The 6530-nt window shown below is 59.3% G+C and overlaps 1 non-coding gene and 2 pseudogenes across 1 annotated transcript; all 3 read left to right on the top strand.

Moving 5' to 3' along the window:
• On the top strand, positions 1 to 1792 carry LOC124581853 (annotated as a pseudogene; the record flags this gene model as incomplete).
• A 352-nt stretch (positions 1793 to 2144) lies between these two features.
• On the top strand, positions 2145 to 2299 carry LOC124581840. Its single transcript, XR_006973511.1, has one exon. It is a non-coding gene; the product is annotated as a 5.8S ribosomal RNA (ribosomal RNA).
• A 188-nt stretch (positions 2300 to 2487) lies between these two features.
• Positions 2488 to 6530, top strand: part of LOC124581866 — a 7965-nt pseudogene continuing 3922 nt past the window's right edge.

The following is a 6530-nucleotide window of genomic DNA, read 5'->3' as shown; positions in this document are numbered from 1 at the left end:
CCTTAGATCGTACCCACGTTACTTGGATAACTGTGGTAATTCTAGAGCTAATACATGCAAACAGAGTCCCGACCAGAGATGGAAGGGACGCTTTTATTAGATCAAAACCAATCGTCGGCTCGTCCGGTCCGTTTGCCTTGGTGACTCTGAATAACTTTGGGCTGATCGCACGGTCCTCGTACCGGCGACGCATCTTTCAAATGTCTGCCTTATCAACTGTCGATGGTAGGTTCTGCGCCTACCATGGTTGTAACGGGTAACGGGGAATCAGGGTTCGATTCCGGAGAGGGAGCCTGAGAAACGGCTACCACATCCAAGGAAGGCAGCAGGCGCGCAAATTACCCACTCCCGGCACGGGGAGGTAGTGACGAAAAATAACGATACGGGACTCATCCGAGGCCCCGTAATCGGAATGAGTACACTTTAAATCCTTTAACGAGTATCTATTGGAGGGCAAGTCTGGTGCCAGCAGCCGCGGTAATTCCAGCTCCAATAGCGTATATTAAAGTTGTTGCGGTTAAAAAGCTCGTAGTTGGATTTGTGTCCCACGCTGTTGGTTCACCGCCCGTCGGTGTTTAACTGGCATGTATCGTGGGACGTCCTGCCGGTGGGGCGAGCTGAAGGCGTGCGACGCGCCTCGTGCGTGCTCGTGCGTCCCGAGGCGGACCCCGTTGCAATCCTACCAGGGTGCTCTTGAGTGAGTGTCTCGGTGGGCCGGCACGTTTACTTTGAACAAATTAGAGTGCTTAAAGCAGGCAAGCCCGCCTGAATACTGTGTGCATGGAATAATGGAATAGGACCTCGGTTCTATTTTGTTGGTTTTCGGAACCCGAGGTAATGATTAATAGGGACAGGCGGGGCATTCGTATTGCGACGTTAGAGGTGAAATTCTTGGATCGTCGCAAGACGAACAGAAGCGAAAGCATTTGCCAAGTATGTTTTCATTAATCAAGAACGAAAGTTAGAGGTTCGAAGGCGATCAGATACCGCCCTAGTTCTAACCATAAACGATGCCAGCCAGCGATCCGCCGCAGTTCCTCCGATGACTCGGCGGGCAGCCTCCGGGAAACCAAAGCTTTTGGGTTCCGGGGGAAGTATGGTTGCAAAGCTGAAACTTAAAGGAATTGACGGAAGGGCACCACCAGGAGTGGAGCCTGCGGCTTAATTTGACTCAACACGGGAAACCTCACCAGGCCCGGACACCGGAAGGATTGACAGATTGATAGCTCTTTCTTGATTCGGTGGGTGGTGGTGCATGGCCGTTCTTAGTTGGTGGAGCGATTTGTCTGGTTAATTCCGATAACGAACGAGACTCTAGCCTGCTAACTAGTCGCGTGACATCCTTCGTGCTGTCAGCGATTACTTTTCTTCTTAGAGGGACAGGCGGCTTCTAGCCGCACGAGATTGAGCAATAACAGGTCTGTGATGCCCTTAGATGTTCTGGGCCGCACGCGCGCTACACTGAAGGAATCAGCGTGTCTTCCTAGGCCGAAAGGTCGGGGTAACCCGCTGAACCTCCTTCGTGCTAGGGATTGGGGCTTGCAATTGTTCCCCATGAACGAGGAATTCCCAGTAAGCGCGAGTCATAAGCTCGCGTTGATTACGTCCCTGCCCTTTGTACACACCGCCCGTCGCTACTACCGATTGAATGATTTAGTGAGGTCTTCGGACTGGTACGCGGCATTGACTCTGTCGTTGCCGATGCTACCGGAAAGATGACCAAACTTGATCATTTAGAGGAAGTAAAAGTCGTAACAAGGTTTCCGTAGGTGAACCTGCGGAAGGATCATTACCGACTAGACTGCATGTCTTTCGATGTGCGTGTCGTGTCGCGCAACACGCTACCTGTACGGCTCGCAGTAGCCGTGCGCCGCGTGCGGAACCACGCGTGCGTCTCAAAACTAACGCCAATGTTGTGTGGTACGAGCGCTGAAGCGCTGGAGCGGCTGGCCTGCGGCACCTGGCGCCTGGCGCCGGTTTTGAATGACTTTCGCCCGACTGCCTGTCCGCTCCGGTGTGGAGCCGTACGACGCCCATCGGCCGTGAGGCCGTTGGACACAGAACGCTTGAACAGGGGCCGCCACACGCCTACGTCCCGCCTATGCAACTGTCTTGAAAGAGACAGTGGAAACTCAGAAAAAGATCACCCAGGACGGTGGATCACTCGGCTCGTGGGTCGATGAAGAACGCAGCAAATTGCGCGTCGACATGTGAACTGCAGGACACATGAACATCGACGTTTCGAACGCACATTGCGGTCCATGGATTCCGTTCCCGGGCCACGTCTGGCTGAGGGTCGGCTACGTATACTGAAGCGCGCGGCGTTTGCCCCGCTTCGCAGACCTGGGAGCGTCGCGGCCGCCTGTGGGGCCGGCCGCGCCTCCTTAAACGTGCGATGCGCGCCCGTCGCCTGGCGGTTCGCATACCGGTACTTACTCGGTAGCGTGCACAGCCGGCTGGCGGTGTGGCGTGCGACACCTCGTGCAACGACCTCAGAGCAGGCGAGACTACCCGCTGAATTTAAGCATATTACTAGCGGAGGAAAAGAAACTAACAAGGATTCCCCCAGTAGCGGCGAGGCGAACAGGGAAGAGTCCAGCACCGAACCCCGCAGGCTGCCGCCTGTCGTGGCATGTGGTGTTTGGGAGGGTCCACTACCCCGACGCCTCGCGCCGAGCCCAAGTCCAACTTGAATGAGGCCACGGCCCGTAGAGGGTGCCAGGCCCGTAGCGGCCGGTGCGAGCGTCGGCGGGACCTCTCCTTCGAGTCGGGTTGCTTGAGAGTGCAGCTCCAAGTGGGTGGTAAACTCCATCTGAGACTAAATATGACCACGAGACCGATAGCGAACAAGTACCGTGAGGGAAAGTTGAAAAGAACTTTGAAGAGAGAGTTCAAAAGTACGTGAAACCGTTCTGGGGTAAACGTGAGAAGTCCGAAAGGTCGAACGGGTGAGATTCACGCCCATCCGGCCACTGGCCTCCGCCCTCGGCAGATGGGGCCGGCCGCCCGCGCGGAGCAATCCGCGGCGGGGTCGTGTCCGGTTGCCTTTCCACTCGCCGCGGGGTGGGGCCGTTCCGGTGTGCGGTGGGCCGCACTTCTCCCCTAGTAGGACGTCGCGACCCGCTGGGTGCCGGCCTACGGCCCGGGTGCGCAGCCTGTCCTTCCGCGGGCCTCGGTTCGCGTCTGTTGGGCAGAGCCCCGGTGTCCTGGCTGGCTGCCCGGCGGTATATCTGGAGGAGTCGATTCGCCCCTTTGGGCGCTCGGGCTCCCGGCAAGCGCGCGCGGTTCTTCCCGGATGACGGACCTACCTGGCCCGGCCCCGGACCCGCGCCGCTGTTGGCTCGGGATGCTCTCGGGCGGAATAATCGCTCCCGTCAGCGGCGCTTCAGCTTTGGACAATTTCACGACCCGTCTTGAAACACGGACCAAGGAGTCTAACATGTGCGCGAGTCATTGGGCTGTACGAAACCTAAAGGCGTAATGAAAGTGAAGGTCTCGCCTTGCGCGGGCCGAGGGAGGATGGGGCTTCCCCGCCCTTCACGGGGCGGCGGCCTCCGCACTCCCGGGGCGTCTCGTCCTCATTGCGAGGTGAGGCGCACCTAGAGCGTACACGTTGGGACCCGAAAGATGGTGAACTATGCCTGGCCAGGACGAAGTCAGGGGAAACCCTGATGGAGGTCCGTAGCGATTCTGACGTGCAAATCGATCGTCGGAGCTGGGTATAGGGGCGAAAGACTAATCGAACCATCTAGTAGCTGGTTCCCTCCGAAGTTTCCCTCAGGATAGCTGGTGCTCGTACGAGTCTCATCCGGTAAAGCGAATGATTAGAGGCCTTGGGGCCGAACGACCTCAACCTATTCTCAAACTTTAAATGGGTGAGATCTCCGGCTTGCTTGATATGCTGAAGCCGCGAGCAAACGACTCGGATCGGAGTGCCAAGTGGGCCACTTTTGGTAAGCAGAACTGGCGCTGTGGGATGAACCAAACGCCGAGTTAAGGCGCCCGAATCGACGCTCATGGGAAACCATGAAAGGCGTTGGTTGCTTAAGACAGCAGGACGGTGGCCATGGAAGTCGGAATCCGCTAAGGAGTGTGTAACAACTCACCTGCCGAAGCAACTAGCCCTGAAAATGGATGGCGCTGAAGCGTCGTGCCTATACTCGGCCGTCAGTCTGGCAGTCATGGCCGGTCCTTGCGGCCGGCCGCGAAGCCCTGACGAGTAGGAGGGTCGCGGCGGTGGGCGCAGAAGGGTCTGGCGTGAGCCTGCCTGGAGCCGCCGTCGGTGCAGATCTTGGTGGTAGTAGCAAATACTCCAGCGAGGCCCTGGAGGGCTGACGCGGAGAAGGGTTTCGTGTGAACAGCCGTTGCACACGAGTCAGTCGATCCTAAGCCCTAGGAGAAATCCGATGTTGATGGGGGCCGTCATAGCATGATGCACTTTGTGCTGGCCCCCGTTGGGCGAAAGGGAATCCGGTTCCTATTCCGGAACCCGGCAGCGGAACCGATACAAGTCGGGCCCCTCTTTTAGAGATGCTCGTCGGGGTAACCCAAAAGGACCCGGAGACGCCGTCGGGAGATCGGGGAAGAGTTTTCTTTTCTGCATGAGCGTTCGAGTTCCCTGGAATCCTCTAGCAGGGAGATAGGGTTTGGAACGCGAAGAGCACCGCAGTTGCGGCGGTGTCCCGATCTTCCCCTCGGACCTTGAAAATCCGGGAGAGGGCCACGTGGAGGTGTCGCGCCGGTTCGTACCCATATCCGCAGCAGGTCTCCAAGGTGAAGAGCCTCTAGTCGATAGAATAATGTAGGTAAGGGAAGTCGGCAAATTGGATCCGTAACTTCGGGATAAGGATTGGCTCTGAGGATCGGGGCGTGTCGGGCTTGGTCGGGAAGTGGGTCAGCGCTAACGTGCCGGGCCTGGGCGAGGTGAGTGCCGTAGGGGTGCCGGTAAGTGCGGGCGTTTAGCGCGGGCGTGGTCTGCTCTCGCCGTTGGTTGGCCTCGTGCTGGCCGGCGGTGCAGGATGCGCGCGCCTGCGCGGCGTTCGCGCCCCGGTGCTTCAACCTGCGTGCAGGATCCGAGCTCGGTCCCGTGCCTTGGCCTCCCACGGATCTTCCTTGCTGCGAGGCCGCGTCCGCCTTAGCGTGCTCCTCCGGGGCGCGCGGGGTGCGCGGATTCTCTTCGGCCGCCATTCAACGATCAACTCAGAACTGGCACGGACTGGGGGAATCCGACTGTCTAATTAAAACAAAGCATTGCGATGGCCCTAGCGGGTGTTGACGCAATGTGATTTCTGCCCAGTGCTCTGATGTCAACGTGAAGAAATTCAAGCAAGCGCGGGTAAACGGCGGGAGTAACTATGACTCTCTTAAGGTGGCCAAGTGGCGGTGGTGTGGCTGCATCCGGACTTGGCTTCTCGAAGTGCGGTCTTGATGTAGTCGTGCTGCTGCTGCGAGGTGCCTTCCTTGGGTTATAGTTACAGGGAGAGTGATGCGCAATACATGGGCCTAGCCCTCTTAGCCTCTCCTCTCCTGCAGTCTTCTCCCCTTCTCGTGGGCCCGCTGATTTCGCAGAGTGGAAGACCGCACCAGGGGCTTGGGGGGGTTACCAGCCCCCCCTCGCACTATCCCTTTTTTTTAGTTGGGGGCAGTAAGCAGAGAATAAGTGGTGGCCCTTCCGCTGAAGGTGCCACCCCAACTCCCCCAGCACCTAGCCGGCCAACCGGCCGTGCCGAAAATCTTGTAACTTTTGCAGCTATGTATACCTGTAGTGAGTGCCACCGCAGCTTTACAACCAAGAACGGTCTCGGGGTCCATCGCCGCCGCCAACATCTTGCGGCCGCCAACGCGGAGATCGTCACGGAGAGGCATCGCGCGAGGTGGACGGAGGAAGAAGTCCTGTCGCTCGCCAAGGCAGAGGCCGAACTGTTCCTCGAGAGGGACGCCCGGTTCTTCTTTGTAAATCAAGAGCTCATCAGGATGTTCCCCGACCGAACGCTTGAGGCAATCAAGTGCCGACGGCGGCAAGCTGCCCACAAGCAGCTTGTCCGCCAATTCATGGAGGCGCTTGAGATCGGTCGGGGGGAAGAGCCGGCGTCCCGCCGGGGAGCGGCGAGCCCGCTGCCTGACGCGGGCGAGGCCGCTGCGCCGCCCGTCGACGCAGCCGAGGACTTCGCGGCCGACACCACCGGGCCGCCGCCGGAGGGGCCGACTGACGCCGCCATCTGGGAGCATCTGGCGGGGCTACCCGCTTCCGCCCAGCGTTTCTCTGCCCTGGATCGTGTCATCGGTCTGGGGGCGGGGCACGCCGCCCGATGTCATCCTGGGCATGCTCCCGGATGCCCTTGCGTCGGTCGGGTCCAGAGGGGAGAGATCGATCACCAGGACACAGCGGCCGCGCCAACCATCGAAGCGGCCGCCTGCCGCGCCGCCGACGCAGAAGCGCAAGCGGCGCCGCTGGGAGTACGCGAGAACGCAGGATGCCTTCCGACGGTCGCGTGCGCGTTGCGTGCGCGGCCTCTTGGATGGCACCCTGC

Source organism: Schistocerca americana, unplaced genomic scaffold (genome assembly GCF_021461395.2).
Source record: "Schistocerca americana isolate TAMUIC-IGC-003095 unplaced genomic scaffold, iqSchAmer2.1 HiC_scaffold_376, whole genome shotgun sequence".
Taxonomy (NCBI): Eukaryota; Metazoa; Arthropoda; class Insecta; order Orthoptera; family Acrididae; genus Schistocerca; species Schistocerca americana.
This window is presented reverse-complemented; position numbering and strand designations above follow the sequence as displayed.